General features: G+C 37.4%; 1 long non-coding RNA gene across 1 annotated transcript in view; it reads right to left on the bottom strand.

The window, feature by feature from the left end:
• The window catches only part of LOC122808969, a 66,908-nt gene extending 55,894 nt beyond the window's left edge, over positions 1-11,014 (bottom strand). The window contains exons 1-2 of the long non-coding RNA XR_006365849.1: positions 10,910-11,014; positions 10,786-10,816 (exon numbers count right to left, since the gene is read on the bottom strand). This is a non-coding gene — a long non-coding RNA (uncharacterized LOC122808969). The remainder of the gene's footprint in view (positions 1-10,785; positions 10,817-10,909) is intronic.
• Positions 11,015-21,193: the final 10,179 nt, after the last annotated feature.

A 21,193-nucleotide genomic window follows, 5' to 3' on the forward strand; every position in this document is an offset into this window, starting at 1 on the left:
CCAGTTCTTCATCCACTAGTCAAGGTTGCATTTGTATAGGGTCAGTGCAAATAGCTTCACATGGATAGAAAGCCTGCTCTATAGCAGGGGTAGTCTATGCAATATATATAGATCCCTCCATGTTATATTTAGGTTGCAACCAAGTTTAAGGTCCTTCTATCAGTTATTTCTAATGCTGTTAGACTTGTGGATGTGAAGCAAATCCATCAGTACCAAATCAGATGCTGCCTTGCATGTCAGGCACAGACTACCTCTCAGAAATCTGTAATGAGCTTGAGTACAGGAATAAGGCTTTGAGGTGGTCTCCATATGCCATGTTCTTTATGCTTTGCATTCTTTTTGTGAAGATCCTGTGTGGATATTCCAGTTCTTGCAAATGTTTGGTAAGGTACGTATCAAAGGGAGTAATGCACTCATTGATTAGTCTGATGATGGACGAGTAAAGGTGGACATGACATCTGTGGACCTGGAAGCCATACCCTTGCTTATAAGTTGTGCAGTATAGAATGGTTTTCTCACAATGGTAGACACATGAAAGTCAAAGGCCAAGTCACTGTCCACATGGATTCTTATGTCACCAACCACTGGATCAACTCTCAGGGGTGTATCTTATGTGGTGTAATTCTCAGGAACAGGTGCCTTACCAAAGGTTACTATTATGCATTGTTTTGCATTTAGTTTTAGACCATGACTCTTGCACCAATTATTAATTTGCTACAACATGTCTTGGAGGATATTTGCATTTTTTGGGGGTTCAATGATCTCATCAACTTTGCAGTCATCCACAAACTGTCAACCAGATGGCTTTAATGTTTGCAAGGGCTTCTGAGAAACAGATACAAAAATGATTGGCCCCAGCACCAAACCCTGAGAAACTCTTCTGGTGACTGGTCTTCTTGCCCACTATCATAACTTCCTGTGTCCTAACCATGTGCCAGGTGGCTATCGAGTAGCTGACATGGAATTTTTTCCTAGTTTTGTGAGTTTGTCAACAATGTCTGAATGGAGAACCATATCAAATGCCATGGCCAGATCAAGATACGCATTGTATTGCCCAATAGGGTATCATAGCAACTGCATGACTTTTAGAATTAAGTGCTCATAATTTGGTGTGTGTTGCTCATCAGTCAAACTGTCAAAATTCATTTTCTTTTAATCCAATTTCTAAGAGGGGTGTATACCCTCCTTAATCACAACTGACTAGTTCTAAAAGAAGAGAGGGTTAAGGTGTGCCATTCCCTCTTTACAAATGGAATTAATGGGAAATGCAATCTGCAGAAATATCTTACAGTGATGTGTAGTATGAACTTAAGATCCGCTATATATTTCACATGAATAGGTATGGTAGCATAACAGCAATTATTCTTATGACAATCATTGTTGACTTTAGCATGGGAGAATAATAAGCTGAGAGAAAAGGTAGTGAGGATTCTTATATTGTGAAAATATTGACCACAAAATTAAGATACACAGAAGTTATGAATGTTAAGGAAAACATGTTTTGATTATGACTAGTGTAAATGGCAGCAAAAGATATCTGAGATCTGCTTGTTTCATGAAAAATGTGATCATGATCATTATATCTAGTACAATCATTCTTCTTTTCTTATTTAAGTTTTGTAGTTACCCCAATCCATCCTTTGTGAAGACTGTTAGCTTACATTTTTATACCTTCAAATAAAACTAATTTTAAAAGATAAGTCTGTACTTTAGAACTGTAAGGCATTTCTTCAACTAATGTATGTATTTTACTTTATGAAAGGTACTCGTGGACAGTAACAAACTGGAAGATGATACATCATCTCTAGTATTCGTACAATATACCGCAATAACTTGATTAAAGTATGTTAATCAATAAACTCAATAATAAAACACTTTAGTAAATGACTTACACTGCCAATGGCTCTACCCATGCACTCTACAGTATTGCGGGTCTGTCCTTAATCCTCTAATGCTTTATACTTACTCAAAGGCTGCTGTATATTTTATTGTACAACTGAACCTTTCTTTCAATTACTGAGTAATTGTGGTGTTTTATGTATATTTAGTCTCTGTTTACACACAAACACAATTGAAACATCAACTAGTAACAAAGTTAGAAATATCCCAGTTTGAGTCATTTATAAGAAATTAATAATTAAAAAAAGAAAACACTGTTTGAAGAAAAGCACTAGTTGGGATTTATAGATGAGGACTGCATGGGTTCTTAGCCCTAATATTCAGGATTGTGCTTCATGGGGATTATGACTATAAGGACAAAGTTCTACATTTTCTCTTTGAATTCTTGCACTCATCATATAGCTACTAATTAGTATTCTGTTATGCAATGTTTGATGATGAATCCCAACCACTGCTTGAAAAATCACAGGAAGCAAAACAGCTGTTTTTTTCTGAGCTCATACTTTGTGTCAAATTCAAAATGTTTTCTTATATATAGAAAAATAAAATAAAATCAGCTATTTTATGCTGGTGTTTCTTCATAATTTTTTTTCTTAATTACTGGTCTTACTGGTTCATTTTAGCCCCAACCTACGTTCTTGGGGAGCGTCAAGTAATGACAATCTTATAGACATTTACTTACAGAAAACATTTTACTGATTTGTAGTAAGAACTATACGATTTTTGTCAGCAATGTTTGCAGTGGGACACAAACACTGATGTTCATATACATCTTCGGTTGCCACCTTTTCAAATGTCAAAAGTGGGACATTTTTGGTACAAACGTCAGATTTTGCAGGCTGTAACATACCCACGGCCAGTACAAAGGACAAAACTTCACTTTTTTTGCCTAAATAAAAGCTTATTCTTGTAGCATTTTAGTTGCTAATTCTGTTTTGTATAACATTTAGGTGTTTCATATACAGAGTAACTGTTTTATTCAACTATTACATAAAATAGAAGAAATAATTTTGTCCTAAAATCTCAGGACATTTTCCATTTTTGCAATTTTTTTGCAGGACACAACTGCCCAAAGAGGGACTGCCCTTGCAAAGTGGGACAGATGGTAACTCTAACATCTTTATATGTGAAATTGCACAATAATTTATTGGTTTGATTATCTCAAAAACTGGGGAATAATAACTGGCAATCTAATGCAAGTACTAAGCAATATAAAGCAAACAAATATAAAGATAAACAGACATACTGAGGAAAAACTTAAACAATGCAAGAGTAAGATTCTCTTGCTGGGACATGTTTATCTTAAAAAATACAGGCAACTCCTGATAGAGAGTGGTGATAAACTACAAACTCCAGCTATACTCTGTCGCATATCGCCTACTCAGAGGCAATCTCTGCTTAACATACAAAGCCATGTCAAACCTAGAGCTGTTGACATGCTACACTTAAAGAAATCTCAATCCCCTCTGAGCCACACACTCCAGGGATCTAAACCTGATCATCACAATAAACAAGACATGATGGAGGGATAGGTTCCTGACCCAGATACTCCCCATACTCTGGAATACAATGTCCATACATGTCAAGCTGAGTGCCTCTTTGGCCCTCTTCAAAAGGAACCTTGACAATTGGATGAGAGATAGGAAATTCACCCCGGGGATCATGTCAGTTGGCCTGCTAGACAGGGGACCAGTGAAGTAAATATTCCGGGAAGAAATAGCCAGGGAATTGTTATGGCTGGCTTGAATAGGCCCTAAGGCTGATAGTGTAGTACAGGGGTCTGCAACCTGCGGCGCATGTGGCTCTTCTACCCCTCTGCAGTGGCTCCCTGTAGCTTTGAAAAATAATGGCCACTATACAGCACAACACACATGCACACATGCACACACACCGAGAGTGATCAAGCGATGGACTTTAAATATTGCTCTTATAAACTTAGAAACTTGCTAGAGTAACACAGTTTCTGTTTCCATGCATTCCACACACATTGACAGCAATCAAGCAATCCCCTGGCAGCAGCAGCAGCATCTCCTGAAAGGTTTCCATACCTCTCAAAGTCTTGCCACAAGAAAACTGGACAGAGCCACAAATAAAGGGAAAAAAGTAACATAAATTGGGACGGATTTTAAATATTGCTCTTTTAAACTTAGAAACTTGCTAGAATAACATGGTTTCTGTTAACATGCATTTTCCACAAACACACACACACATACACACACACACACACACACACACACACACGCACACACACTCACACACACACACACACACACACACACACACACACACACACACACACACACACACACACACATGCAGTTACCTCTCAACTGTGCAGATTTTCACAAAATGCCCTGACTTTTGCCTCATATCTTTGGTCTGTTTCTCATAAAATTGTGTTTTTATGGCAAATCATTAAGGGTTGAATTCATAAAAAATAGACAGACATTTGAGTTTCAGTTTTTATACCCTTCAGAAAATTCATGCTAATACAACATCTGTTACTCAATCAACTTTCTAAGTTTGTAAGAGCAATATTTAAAAAGTGTCCCTATTTTTGGGCCTTTGTGCCCCATTATTTAAGGCTTTGTCCAGATTTCTTGTTGTAAGAGGTCGAGAGATATGATACACACAAACACACATTGAGAGAGATTGAGCAATCCCAACAAAGGAACAAAAATAGGGACAGATTTTAAATATTACTCTTATTAACTTAGTTCTTTTATATATAGTATAATATGTATATATAAAACTTTATATGCTGTGTTATCTTCATTTTAGGGGTCAAATAGGTTTTGTGGCTCTTGATGAATTTTATTTGGTGGGAAAGGGACCAAATGGCTCTTTTGATAGTAAAGGTTGCAGACCCCTGGCCTAATACCAACCTATGAACCTATAATTGGATGGCATGTTTCATTAGGATAGTCTGGGACTCTGTACTGATTACATCACCCTAACCAGGAGCCTTCAGAGGTGGAGGGAGTAAAGGTTATCCTGGACAATACTATGTGAAGTAATAAATGAATAAAACAAAATTCAAGTTTAGCACTTTTTTTAAAAAAACATATAACTCTAGTGCATTGGCTAATGCCATTTAGTAAAATAGTAAAAAAAAAAAAACAGCCCATTTAAATATCACAGAAACAACAATGAAAATACCAAACTAATTAACCAACAAAACAGTAAACCAATAAAGGTCATGAGCATTAGTTATTAACAATACAGAGTTGTTAAATTATAAAACACATAACCTTTAATAGTATATTCATTTTTCATTATGTAATATTTGTTGTAAAACAATGGCTTCTGGTCATTCACTATTACAATTATGATACTAATTAAAGTGAACAGTAACAACACCTGCTTTTATTATGTTTAAATTTGCATATATATTCCACCAGTCTGGTTTTCAATCTTTATTTGTCAGGCTACAGGGCATCTTAGGGGATAAATAACATTAAATGTTATCACACAAATACTGCTGTATAAGAGATACTTTTTTGACATTAATCATATGAAATTATTTTATGACATCAGAATAACTACAGCAGGTACCACAGATGAAAGCATCCCTGTTTTGGGGTACTTTATGTATACCTATAACTGTTTCATTAACATAATGACTATACACCCCATAATCATTCATGTTTCCACCTCTTCACTATACTAGCACTTTTAGGAAAAGTAGTACTTAGATCTGAATAATTTACAGTATATTTGCAGCACTATTTAAGATAAAACACAAGAGCATCAGAAAGTATACTGTACTTGGTTAAAAAAACAGAAACAACAGCATTATTTCTAACCCAGTGTTCATTGACCCCTTTCATAGAGACAAAGCTAGGCTTCATCAGGGTTCAATACAATGAAAGTTCAAAACACTTTTAAATAACAATGACATCACCAGCAACCACCAATGAAAACATTTAAAAACAAAAAACATGTATATTATTTTAAAAACTGTTCACCGTCATATAAATACATTTATATAACACATAAATAATTCAAAATGTTTTTTACATATAAACTTAAACCACACTAAACAACATTGGACCATAATTTTAAAATGGGTAAAATGTGCATAATTTCATTAAGCCCCAGTTTGGAATTTGCATTGATCTTAAGCTGCCATACTATCTCTTTATATTCTAATAATGTGTCCAAATTTCCACCCCTACCATCATCTGAAACCATGTGAGCTGCAAAAAACAAAAACGTCTTAAAATTTGGGTAATGGAGTGCATATAAATGGCATTAGCATGCTTCTTATTTTTTATATCCCATATGTGTTCTCCAATTCTTTCCTTAAGATGTCTACTTGTTTTTCCTATATGGAATGATTGATATGTCATGTATCTAGCTAAATATACAACTTGCCTAATATAGCAATTAATCCTACCAGGGCAAGCAATTGTTCTGTTGTAGTGAAAAACTGCAGGATAAGGACTCTCATTAATAAACTTACAAAATTTGCAAGTCCCACATTTACTCATACGTGATCTCAAAACAAGCACTCTAGATTGTTGTCCAGTTTCTAAAATCCCTTCAAATTTCATCCTCTGTCATAGACTACATGGGCAGGTCCACCCAGGCAATCTTTAACATATGGAGGAAACACAGTCTTCCACGTACTTTTTAAAATAGTAGCTAACCCCTGTGCATTATGACTATAATGAATAATCATAGCATCAACCTTATTCTCAGTTTGTTCTGGTGAACACTGAAAAATACCGGTTGTTTCCACCTTTGACCATAATTGGTTGAAGTCTAGTCTTCCTAGCAACCAAGATTTCATTTTTTATTTTAACTAATATATTCTGGGAGTAGTTTCTTTCTCTAAACAAATCCAATATAATGTCAGTTTCCATTGTAAAAACAAAATCATCATTAATAATTCCGGATAGCCATACCAGTTGTCCCTTCGCTATTCCTCATTTTTGGAACACAGGGTGACAATTATCAAAGTACAAAAAGAAAAGGAATTGGAGTATGTCTTCTTCCTGCAAATGGTAGAATGAAAACAAGAGTACACCAGATCTTTATATAAACAAATGTTCAAATACTCAATAGAGTACCAATCCTTTTTAAATGTAAACCTAAGAAATGCCTTAGATTTATTCAAATATTCAATAAATACCTCTATTTAATGACTGTCACCATTCCTTAAAATTAAAATATTGTCAAATAATCTATAATGTGCTAAAAAATGATAAGCAAAACTATAATGCAAAACATAATTCTCTTCCCATTAAACTGACACCAAATTTGCAAAGATGTGTGCGTACTTGGCACCCATTGCTACACTAGACGGTTGTCTAAACAACTCATCATCAACATGTAAAAAGGTAAGCAATACAATTTCCATCAGGTCCACTAACAAGCTGATTCGTCTGTTTGTTAGATTTTTGTCAGTACTTATGCACTCTCTAAACAAGTCCAAGCCTGGATCGTGTGAAATTACAGAGAAAAGATTCTTTCTATCAATGGCTATAAACCATATATTTTCACTATAAATCAACCCCCAAAGTAATTCTATGAGGTGCTATGAATTATGAATAATATGGCCTGTATGCTGTAGAAAATGTTTGCAATGGAAATCCACAAGCTCAGCAATCGTTTCAGTCTTTGACCCACCATTAGCTTCTATAGGTCTCATTTGTGGGTCTGACACATGTTTGTTGATCTTGGGGATGCCAAAGATATTAGGAATAGTCAGCTTCTCCACTAGCAATCAATCATATTCCACCTGAGTAGCAGTACTGTCATATAAGGCTTCAAGAAGAAAACAGTCAATCTTAGCATATGCTATATTAATCTGTGCTTTTGCTACTCACTCATATGTATTATTATCATTAAGAATGTCAAACACCTTAAACACTTAATTCATCTAATTGATAATGACTACCCCCTGTCCAGTTTCATAATTCTTATGTTCCTATTATTCATTAAATCTTGCAAAATCATTCTCACTTCTCCTTTTAAATTATCAATAAAACACTTATTTGAATTAATATAACACCTGAAACTTTGTTCACTTATTTGCTCAAAAACTGAAACCAATGGGTGGGAAGGTGAGACAAAGGTACTTTTTCTCTTTAATACACAGCTCACTAGAATTTGGTCTATATCATTAAAATACAATCTCAAATTTGACTGCCTGGAGTATAGCTTTAAAATGACAAGTACTTTGGCAATGTCAGAAGTAAATGACCGCACAAAGGTAAACTCTTTCATTAATAGGGAATAATGCCCAGATGTTAAATTAATGTCAGTAAAATTGTAAATATGAAAGCCAAAAATGTCCAGATCCAAACTCACACAATTGATCTGGTCCTAAAGTTTGTACCTCTGGTTGTAAATCCGATAGGCTCCCTTGTATTGCCCTTTCCTATCACGTCTCACCACATTCTGCTGCTAGTTCTGGGGACCCTGGTTCTGTCGTCTACATTCTGTTATTCTTTTGAAACATGGCAGGGGTGGGTAAACAAAAAATTCATCAAAGTCATGTTATTCACCTCCATCATTGTCATTTGGCTCATGACCCACTACTCCTTGTACTGGAGTAATATTAACAACATCAGATCCCCTTACATTAACATTATTATTGATTGATTGTGCCTAGGTGCAATTAGGTAATGGGTACGCTCATTTTTAAAAGTATTCCTTTGCAACCCTGATGAGTTTAAGGGATTTCCTTCCCTGGTTAAGCTTCACTAAAATCTAAATGTTAGCAAGCATTTATAGTAGGTGAAGCAATGTATGTCAAATGCCAAATCCTTAGTGATATTGTCATTCAACATTTTGATCTCAGTATCTAATTTATTTAACTTACGCTCATTCTCTGGATGATAATCCTGACTAGATCCAAGCCAGCTTTGTCAAACAACTCCTGTAACTCTTGATGCATCAGAGGGGCACCTCAATATCTGTTGGAAATTTCTGAACCTTAAACCTCTTGGAACATGGTTTAAGGTAATACAATTTTTTAAATAGATATTGTCAATCTGCAAAGTTTGTAACCTTTTAAAACACTTTCAGATCTACATAGAGTGTCCAAAGAACCACTGCCTGCAGATTCCAACACTGGAGTGTTTAAATCTATAACTAGTGCAGCTAACCACAGTACAATATCAATCATGTCTCCCTCTAACCTGTTCAGGAACAGTATCCTTATTCCACCAGCTGGTACAGAGTTAACATTGCCAGGTTGCTCTTTTAAATTGCCTTCATTCCTCATTTACAATTTATGTAGAAATAGTAGGGCTGGTGTGCAAAGACCTTCCATTAATATCGCTCCGAAAAATAAGTCGATAGTTGCTGTAATAAAACAGTTAAGTCTCCAGGTAAGGCTGCCATAACCACAGCCAAAGGTAATGAAACTCAAAGCCACAATAATCAATGAAATAACAGAAACCAGGTATCAAAAACAAGAAAGTGTCTAGGGTAGTCAACCAACAGCCGTGTAATGAGGCAACACTTTAATAAATACACTAAGAACTTTTGCTAAGACAATGCTAGGTTTCATCAGAGTTCAATACAATAAAAATTCAAAACATTTTTATATGTTCCACCCAACAATGACATCACGGCAACCACCAATAAAAACATTTAAAAACAAAAATAAAAAACATGTATATTATTTTAAAAACTGTTCAACAACATATAAATAAATTTATATAACACATAAATAATTTAAAATATTTTTTACGTATAAACGTAACCCACATTAAACAACACCGGACCGTAATTTTAAAATGGGTAAAATGGGAATAATTTCATTAAGTTCTGGTATGGAATTTGCATTGAGCTTAAACAGCCATAATGCCTTTTAATATTCTAATAATGTATCAAAATCACAACTCCTGCCATTATCTGTAACCAGGTTAACTACAGAAAACCCCCAAAAATTATCTATTTGTGATAATAACTAACTGTATGCTGTGCAAAAAAAAGACTATAAATATACTTATGAAAAAATTAGCTTATGAGGGGCAAAAAACACAGGGCTTAAATGGATTGCAGAAAGTCTAGGGGAGGCTTCTCAGATTCATTAAACCTGATAACAACAGAAACTTCTAGGAGCTGCTGAAGGTCAACTGTGAGAAGCAGCCAAAGAAATTTTAAAAAAGAATTTTACAGTGCTGTACTACTGTATATTTGATAGCCTAGATAGACTTCAAGAATTGGAAAAAAAAAACACACAGACACAGACGCACATTTGTGTGTGTGTGTGTGTGTGTGTGTGTGTGTGTGTGTGTGTGTGTGTGTGTCTGTGTGTGTGTGTGTGTGTGTGTGTGTGTGTGTGTGTGTGCATGCACGTGTGTGTGCATGTGTGAGCGCATGCGCATGTGTGTGTGTGTGTGTGTGTGTGTGTGTGTGTGTGTGTGTGTGTGTGTGTGTGTGTAGACATACATACATATATATATATATATATATATATATATATATATATATATATGTATATGTGTGTGTGTGTGTGTGTGTGTGTGTGTGTGTGTGTGTGTCTGTGTGTGTGTACACATACATATATATATATATATATATATATATATATATATACATATATATATATATATATATATATATATATATATATATATATACACACACACACACACACACACACATACACACACACACACACACACACACACACACACACACACACACACACACACACACACACACACACACACACACACACATTTTAGATACATGTATAAACTGCCCATTAAATGCACACCTACCTGCTCCAAAAAATGTTAATTAATTGAAATATATTTTCAAAGATTGATCTGTTATTAGATAAAAAAGTTACTACTACTTTGTCTGAATTTATTTAATATCTGTGTCAGAAGAAATAGTAAAATACTGAAAAATACTCACCACATACTAATTTCAGATTTGGTTATTTTTTCTATAGAAAAATAAATAAAAGTTGTTTTAATTTGGTCCAGAAAATGTATTTACTTGCAATCTTGATAATAAAACAAGTGATTTTATACTTTACCACTTTTACGTCTTCTATGATAATAGATGACAATAACTGTTATGATGAAGAGAAGAAGAGCAATTGTAGTCCCCAAAATGATCTGCAAATTTCTACCCTTATCTAGAAAAAAACATACATTATGATTATAGTAAATGCAAATTTTGAGTGACTGCAGATAGCTTCTGCTTTGTTAAATGAAATACAGTAGTTTGCAAGGAAACACACATCATTTTCAGTTTTTCAGATTCTTATCTGTGTGTTTCTAATGCAAATCTATAGCTTGAAAAGTGTCACTATATTTAAACAATCCCCCGGATTTACTAATCTTCCGTGTAAGACTAGATTAGTCTTGCACAGAAGCGCCAGTGTAAGAGTATGATGGCAGCGTGCCATGCATATTAATGAGGGCGCTGTGCCTCAACTCTAAAGCTTACATGGATCGTGGACGAGTTTAGGGGGCATGTCAGACTGCCGAGCAGTCCAATTATCCACGCTCCTGCAATGAAGAAATGCCACAACTTCCATTTAAATGAGCGAGTCCGCTCATATGTGTACAAAGTAACACTACATTCTCCCATATGTTAAACAACTTACAGAATAAAAAATAAAAATATTTTTTTTTTCTTCCGATATAGCTGCCATAGTTGGGCGGGTTTGCCCATTGCTTAGCTACAGTTACAGCAGCTTAGACACCAGAAGAGGATAATAAGAAATATATATGCAAATTAAGCAACATAATAATAGCGTAGTGGTTAGAGTCTTTGCACAAAGAGGAGGCATTCCCAGTTTAAGTCCCACCACTACACATTCCATTTTCTGTGGGAAATCTGTATACAAAAACATTTCTTGACATTTTTTATGTATAAGTTTTGTAAAAAGCATTGAAATGTTAAATGCAGTAGTGCATGAATTATATATATGAAGGTGAAATGTTTATGCATTCTGAGGCATGAGTACCCTATTATAAGCAATATAAAGCACTGCTAAGCACATTTTGTCAGTACTGAGCACATTTAAATACATTTGCACATAGCTGCAGTGCTGCACTAACAAGCGCAATGTCGGGCAACGTAGAGCAGCGTAGGGCAACATAGGGCAAAGTCGGGTAAAGTTGAGCAAAGTAGGTTAAACATGCTCACACCTGCTTTACTGTTCCTTAACCAGTCAGGTCTGCCCAGCAGGAAAATAAAAAGCAGTGACAGGGTTCAAACTCAGGATACTGTTCACTATAGTCACTGTACTTATCCACTAAGCCATGACAGCATTTCACAAACATATACTTTCAACAGACACATATCTATCAAAGGGATTTTAAACATTGTTAACATTAGCTAAGCAGGAGTACCCAAAGCTGAGCTTTTTTAAAACTGGCCAATCACAAATAAGTGTAGGAAATGAGGCATATTTAAGCTCAACTGGCGGGAATACTTGTTATAACTGGTTGTAGCTTCCTTCTGCAGTCAGCATGGCTGGTGTAGGTGAAGGCACTCGATTTAGAGTGCAATGCTGGGGCATCCAGGAGTCCAAAATTATGGTTTGGCTCCTCGTCCACAAACATGAGGAAAGACTCTTGCAGAGCCAGTACCAGGGTACCCAATATAAAATGGAGGCCTGGAACAGTCTTACCCATGATCTCACCAGTGCCACTGGTGTTCCTTGGACTGGTGAGCAGGTCAGGCACCATTATTCTGGCATAGGGGGGATGAACTGGACCGGTGGATCCAGGAATCCCGTAAGATGCCTAATGCCCCAGTACTGAGTAAGTAGTCATTGTATTAAGTAGCTAAGAATTGCCATGCTTGTCTATACTATGGATAGGTATGTCTCAATATCACTGCATTTACTTCACAGCTGCAGGTGACCGGGCTATGAACCTGCAAACACATGAAGATAGGCTGGAAAGGCTGCGTCATGAGGCAGGTTAGTAATTATTCTGCATGTACTGTTATATAAAATAAATGAGAGAGCCTTCAAAAAGTCTTTTAACCCAATAAATGAAGGTGTAATAATCCTTTAATATATGTATGATTCATGGAGTGTGTCTGTCATTTTCTTTGATATGTTGTTGTACTGTTGCATTTTGCAAATAGTAGTGTTGCATTAAGCAGTGTCAACCCACACTTGGGTAGGCCCATATAACATGGATGAAGGGAGTACCAGTAGCTTGTATGCATATGTACAGCCCTCAACTGTTGGTTCATGGCCAGCATGTACAGGTTAATCTGGCACATGAGTAGCTTGGTATTGTGTTCCCCAGAAATGTCAGTGTGCTGCCAGAAATGTAGGGAGCTGTCAACATATAACTGATACTTTCACCTGAACATATGCAGATAATTTTATGAAAGTAGAGCTGTCAGTGTACCATCTTAGCAGTAGTGTTTGTGAGCAATTATCAAAATATGTTGCAGTAACATCTGCATCTGGGACAGTCTGTATGTAAGATACAGCTCATTTATTTTTTATTTTATTTTATTTTATTTTACATTTGTTGACTGGGATAGTCTGACTGGATGCTTGTCCATTTTAGCGGAGGTCCAGGGAAAAAAGCTCAAAGGGTAAGCAGATACAGCATTACATAATATCAGCATTACACATTGCAAACAGACTATTTACAAAGATTACAAGTAAGCAAGTTAAACAAGTTTCACAGGTTAGAGTAAATCCTGAGTGCAAGTTAGGATTAAATTAAATTACACAGTAAACTGGTTAACAGATTTTTACACATTCTAGAGAGAGTTAGCCAGGCTTGATACATTGACATAGCCAGTTAAGTGACACATGTTGTTTGAGTCTAGTTTTAAATTGACCTAAGGTGGAAAGTAAGGTAGTATCAGCTGGAAGAGAGTTCCAGGATCTACTTACAGAGTTTGCAAAGAGAGAGTAACCGGCTGTGTTATTAATTTTGCTAGTCTGAATTAGTAGTTTGTTAGAGGATCGAAGTGGTCTAGAATTGTTATAGGGCATGATAATATTTTTAAGTGCAGGAGTATTGTCCGGATTATAGAGGATTGTATAGGCCATAATCAGTTGGTTATACTGGATTAGGCTGGGTAGTTCAAGCCACCCAAGCTGATTTAGATTGATGCAATGATGTGTCCTAAAAGGCAGCCCAGTGGCAAACCTGGCAATGTGGTTATAGCAAACTGAGAATTTGTTAAGGACAGTCTTGTTTAAATTCAAGAGTAGAGGGGAGGCATACAGAAGGGTGGAAAGAAGATGAGTGCGAGCTATGGCAATTTTAGCTAGAGTGGATAGGAAGGCTTTTATTCTGTAAAGTGACCCTATTTTTTTTTTATATTTTTTTGATAGTTTGGTTAACATGTAGGTCAAATTTTAGATTATTGTCTATGATGACACCTAATAGTTTTGTAGAGGGGTCAGGGGAGATTATTGTGCCATCATTTGAATTTATGGTAAAGGTGAAAGTGGTAGACCTACGTGTTGGTGAAAATAACAGCATTTTAGTTTTTTTGGGATTTAAGATCAGACGACGTTCAGAAAGCCATTCAGAAAGCATGTATATAATGTATATAATGATCTAGCAAAATCCAATTGCACAATATAAGGACACTAAGTAGTGCAATAATACATGTACGGGACATATAACTGCAGTTAATAGGAATGTAGTGAAAACTAGATGGATATATAAGTTGTTAATTGAGCTAACTTTTTCCACCCTTCTGTATGTGCATAAAAAATGCAATTCCACACCTCAATCCGTATGTCTAATCTCAAAATATTTGTTGGGACATATGTCCTATTGGTTTATAAATATTTGCATTTATTTCTATGCATGTGCCCTGTTAAAATACCACAATATTGGTGGCCTGTTACCATCAATTAAATTTGCATACTGTTGTAATGTCCACTATATATGCATGTGTTATGCTTGTGTTTCAACTGTTAAAAATCTGGTGTGTTGATTTAATGGGAATACTTCTACATGCTGTTATAACTAATTGGGAATGCTGTTGACTGTTACTAACCCATATCTTTATTAAACTCTCCAAAACATAGTTTGTATGGGAAGGCCAGTCTCAGCAAACCAACCTGTCCCACCTCAGCAGATCCGGTGCTCAGCCTGGGACCTCCTCCTCCATTGGCCCTGTGCCACCTTCGGTTGGAAGCGCTGCAGGGGATGGGGCTCAGCCCCCCCCCCGTTCAAGAGGGGGTGAAGTGGCACCTATCACCCTTCGTACAGTCCAGGCTGTGGTGCGTAGATAGATTGAACATTCTGTTGCAGAACCTCTAAGCCAGCGTGAGGCCCAAGTGGTGCAACTCCTGGGTCAGCCTGCCCTTCCTACACAGCCCCAAGCACAGCCATCTTCTGGGCCATGAAGGTGCAGTGGTGACTGCCTATGGGTGGGGACCTCAGTCCCACTGTTTCCATCTGGGGACTCATGGGCTTGCGATTTCCAAACATCCCTCCCCGTCAAAGGTGTTCACCCACCACATTTGTCATACACTGCCCCTGTATGCATCTTGTTTGTCTTGTCTGTTTACCTCCCCAACCTACCTCTCCAAATATACATACTTCCCCTACCCCACATTCCACTCTAACCTGAAAAAAGGGCAATCTGCTCCCCAAAAACAAATTATGCCCCATACATAGCTGCCCATTTTGCACAATTGTCCACATGAAATGCTATTTAATTGGCATTACAACATACTTTGTTGTCCTCACCCCTCTCTCCGGGGTTGAAGGGTTCATATCAACCTCCAAATTTATTGCATATGCACAGCTGTTGCTGTTGAAGAAATGGGCAGCTATGTACCTTCCCTACACCCGTCCTGCACATCCCAAACTACTTTCCATACTGTCTTTCCCTTTTTGTGTCCCTTTTTCACCACTTTCCAATCTCCCCATTTTTCTTTTTTTCAAAGAAATTAGCACGGGGTGAGCGGGAGTAAGCAACATTAAGCAGTAGTGAGTGGGTTTGCGTGGGTTTGCGCTAGTTTGCGCTTGGCTAAGCAATGTGGAGCATTGCGCAAACCCATGCAAACCCGCTTACAACTGCTTAAAAGTGCCTTAGTCACTCTGTATGTGAGGGCCCTTGTTCTGCTCAGGAACAAAATAAAACACCTCTGTAAGCCTCAAACCTCTGACCTTGCACACATTACATAACATGAAGTACCACTAAGCCAAGTTGGTGCTTAAATAATTATATCATGCATCAGAATGAGTGAATGTAAAGGAAAATTCGGAATACCATACCACACAACTTGTTCTGTGGAAGTTGACCAACAGTTGTCGTGGGATTACATTACATGACGGTGATAAGAGAAGCAGCCATTCTAGCAGGAAATAATGTCACACCATCACCTTACAACCCCACACAGTATCACAGCAGGACAAACACTGGCATATATGTTTAGGGCAGAGGTCATACCTCTTACCTGTCCCTAATTTTCAGGGACGTCCCTGATTTTGACCCAAATTGTAGCTCTATCCCTCTGAATCCCTCCTAAAACTACTGACTTTGTGCAGAAAGGTGGTGAATTACACTTAATGAATAATGACAATAATTAAGAGTTATACACTTCTTTTACTTCAGTGTATTAATTCATATGCTCTGATTCTCTCAAATTTTCAACTTAATAACACTAATATTTTAAAAGAGTCCCTGATTGTCCCTGAGCTTTTCTTGACTTTTCCCTGATTCTGTTCAAATTTGTACGTGATTGGTTGAGAGGTCTGGCAGAGGCAGAAACACAGAGGCATATTAGCCTTTCTGCTGTTACACACTGTGCAAATAGCTTTGGAAGGAGTTTTGGAAACATACCCTTATGTAGGAATAAAACACTGAAATACAAATGGATGTAGCCATGTACTGGTAGCAACCAACTGTAAGAATGCCAATGCACTATTGCTAAAAAGACCTGTGTGGTGCATAGACAAAAAATAACAGGCTATTCTCTGGCTATCATGTGGGTAGGTCCACATTTGGGAGTTATGCAGACAGACTACATGCCTTGATAAACTAACATGTACACAACAACCCTGTAAGTCCAGCAAGATAAATTCCACACAATAGTACTTACGCTTTCTGTACTTCTGCAACCCTAACCAAATGTAGAATATACCTGTGTGTGCAGGGTCTACCAAGGATGTAGGTAATCATACTCACTGTACTGAAATGTGTCCAGTTTTTCTGAGCAGCTTGTGCTAATGTCAACACTAAAAAAGCACAAACTGTTTAACACTGTGTAAATAAATATTCACAGTATAGCTGTTCACAAACAATTCTTGTGCCAAAGGAATACATCTCTATAATTAGCTTTGTATGGCAGTTAATTGTTAACAGTTGAAAAGAAAGTACATCTTTCCATGTATCTTGGGGTAGCATTTTGAGGGGTGAGTATATGTCTACACTGACAAGTGGGTACTGGAAGCAGCAACATTAGGTCTGAGTACAAAATGTAAATCTCTGGCTACACCCCTGGCTTCTGATATAAGAGCTATACCAACTTTCTGTCTTAAACAATGATGTCCACAGCAAACAAGGATGATCTCCTTCTTGGAAAGCTGAAAGTGCCACGCCTACATGAGTCAGCAATTTTAGTACTGGGTTTCTATGACAGTGATTACTGCAATTACTACACAGCAGGCTGCAAGCAATTAGAAAATGGTGGGCACTAATTGGTGCAGAGGCCATCACATGCTCATGTGCAATTCCTACAAAAGCAAGCTGCAATCTCTGCCAACAAACTCAATCACTCTATTGCAGAGACTGACAGAGACAGAGACAGAGAGAGCGAAAAGGAAAAATAAATATTACCAAATTATACAAAGGAAAGGTATGTGACACATATGTATTTACTGGCATGTAGTAGATGTTATTGAAGAATAGTCTACATAATATGAAACATTCATATGTGGCAGCAGTACTTCTTCCTGCACAGATGTTCTGCTTAACTACTGCTATGGACAATACTGTGTGTACCTGTGGGCAGTGGGACATACCTGTGAAATGTGTAACTCGGCATTAAATGTCAAAAATCTGATCCATGTCATCTATGTTCTGTACAGTAGTGTGGCCAATGGCTGTTGGGGGGATTAGCGCTGACATTATATAAACATGAGTGTGACAGAATAACATATGCATGATAGTCATATTAAAGTATAGCTTAGCCTTGGCAAGTGCTGTAGCAGTCTAGTAATCTTATCTAGCATCTGTTGCCATATATACCCCCCTAATGTTAATCTGTGTTCATATGTGACACCTGGTTGTGTTGCATCAAGGCCCAACAGTTCAGCTGTGAGGTCCAGGGACTTACAACAGTGTGGACCATGTGTGTGTATGCCACACACATACAGAGAAATATATGTGTGTCATATGTATTCACATATGTATATGTGCATAGAGCAGGGGACATATTGCAACTGTTTGTGAAGGGTGGAGATATATATGTTGTTGAAGGTTAGTATGCGCATATTTGTATGTAGGTTTTAGTGTGTGACAAACAAGACAGCATACAGTGCTGGTATATGACATGTGGTGGTTAAACACTGTGGGTGGTTCTTTCAGTTTGCAATGTTGAAGCCAGTAAGGCCTGCTGAAGCTACCTGGGCTGTGAACACCTTCAATGCATTTATCCCAAGACTGTGCAATGTTATTACATTACTGTACACCTTACATCCTTTGCATAATTGATATCCTCACTATGAAAGGTGAAATGTATATGTGCCTATATATATATATATATATATATATATATATGTGTGTGTGTGTGTGTGTGTGTGTGTGTGTGTATATGTAGACGAAGGGATGTAAATATATATATATTTACTCATGCACACCTAAATCTACTTGTTGCAACAGATTCTCTGTACTGTTGACTGACTGTGATGGTCAATATGTTTGTGAATACGTTAAAGATATGTATCTGTGGGATAGCTCACAGGGAAACTGTTTATGTTATTGTATTCTGGGTCCTTGCTTTGATCCTAGCAAAAGCTGTGTATTCTGTTGCTAGGCAGAACAAGTTCTATTGCATACAGTGTGATGAAGTCCCTTGGTTTTAACTAGGGTGTGTCATTGAAGGCTAAAGCACTATATCTATGATTATTGATTGGTACTGATGTTGAATGCAAATCCTGTGTGCACTGTAGTACAAAATGAAGCTCTGGGCCTGTACAGCAAAGTATGGTGCATGTCCAAATTGCTTGCATCCAACATTTTGTGTGGTCCCTGTTTTCATCACAGATTACATTTCTTATGAATAAGGTTGTGTAAGTACTGAAACACAGTACTTTATAGTACATACTGAAAGCTTATCTGGGTTGTCATATCTTTGTGTCCTGTAATTATGTCTGAAGTGTGTGTGGGTATGTCTGTAACATGTCTTTTGACATATGTGTGGTAATACATATAACTGTGTATCTAGCAACATTCATAGTGTACTACAGCAGTATGTGACCTATATTCCCAATTGTGCATATATTTTGGCCATGGGTTTGGCATTAACAAGTTGTGTGGTATAATATTAATACATGGACCTTACACTGATTGTGATGGATGATATATTTCTTTACACATCATCTTGATGTATATCTGCTGTGGCTATGTGGTGCATTGTGTTACATACAGTGTGCCAGGTACTCTTGTATAGTCTTATATAGTGATTTTATTTTGTTGCTGTGTAGAATATGGTTCATTGGATAGAGAGTGAGCAAGGCACTTTCAAGCAGTTGTGAGGTGAGCAGTGATAAGTGGCAGTAACAGTGTTTCACTCTCAGTTAGCTTATATGTTGCTAAACGTCCATAAGCTGTGCTTACCCTTCTGAAAACCCACTTGCAAATGCTGAAATGTGACTTATTCCATCTGTAGCCCCTGACCTTTGTTTTGGCTAGTAACAAAATAAAAAACATTTACTAGTTAAAAACCCACAACCATTCACATCACAGCATACATGATTTGCCACTAAGCCATCTCAGATAGACATATAATTTATGTATCCACAAACATAACATCCAGTACAATCATACAACACTACAGAAAATGTACTCCAACATGTAGATGTATGTGTGTGAGTAATTATTGTAATCTGTGCTCAGGTATAACATATTGTATTATGTATGTAAGTATATATGGCAGTTCATGGGGTATCTGTACTGTATAATGTTAAATGTGCCATATGACTTGCTCAGACATATTTTTGTATTTATGTCTTCCAGGGATCATGGCCCACCACAGGAACCCAAGCTACAGTAGGGCTGAAGATGATATCATCACTAGCATTATGATTCAGCACTACCATGTACTGTTTTCATGAACCAGCCAGGATCAGCAGGAGTGTACTGCAATGTGGCAAGATCTTGTCTGCAGGGTGAATGAAGTAGACCTGCATAGCCGCACATATGAGCAGGTACGCCACCACTGCAGTGATCTTCTCCAACATGTCCGTCAGCGTGCCGCTGATGTGTGTACGAACAGCTTGCAACAGGGGGTGGTGTTAGCATTCATCCCCCATCACCAGAGTGGATGAGCTGCTCATGAGCCTGGTGGCACCTGTCCAACAAGAACAGCAGCAGACATACACCCTGATGGAGGTTGGAGCCAGCCAGCAAGCACACATGGAGCATGCAGGTAACATGGCATATCTGTAGACTGCTGTTAACTGTATTGGTAGATCATGCATATGTGAGATGTAGAGTGCATCGTTCAAAGATGAGGAGCCTGTTGTTGTGCAATACTGATCATTTGGAACATAATCTGCAGCCCTGTGAATGTAAACTGTTGTTGTACTGTAAGACTGCAAACACACAGTAGCAATGCCACAGTTGGGGCCACTGACAAACTGTCTCATCTCTATGTAGGTACCTCTGGGGCGACGTCAAGGCAGTGGACAGATGCTGGTGAGTGTGTTCTACATTTATTATTGGAAATAAAAAGTGCATGTCATAGTTAAGGTGTAGGCCATGTACACATGTAAAACACCTACCCATAATGCATGCTGTGCATATTTGCTGTAAGAGCAAGCACATCTCACTAATATGATTAGCAGCCTCAAACACATGCAATACCCAGACCATCTCAAACAAATGTTGCTAGACTGTAGTGACCATTCGATAGGCACAGTTGATACTCAACATGCACATAACATACACATCTATGTCATACGCAGAGCATTTTAACATGCTACACATAAAGGATTCCCAAACCCTCTGTAAAGACACACTCCAGTATCCAAAATCTCATCCACACATTACACAGAATATACCTGAGGGGTAGAGGCCTATCCTGGGGCATTTAAACACTCTGCAACACACTACACATTCATGTCAGGGAATGCTCCTT

Source organism: Protopterus annectens, chromosome 8.part0 (assembly GCF_019279795.1).
Source record: "Protopterus annectens isolate FY-2018-M chromosome 8.part0, PAN1.0, whole genome shotgun sequence".
Taxonomy (NCBI): domain Eukaryota; kingdom Metazoa; phylum Chordata; order Ceratodontiformes; family Protopteridae; genus Protopterus; species Protopterus annectens.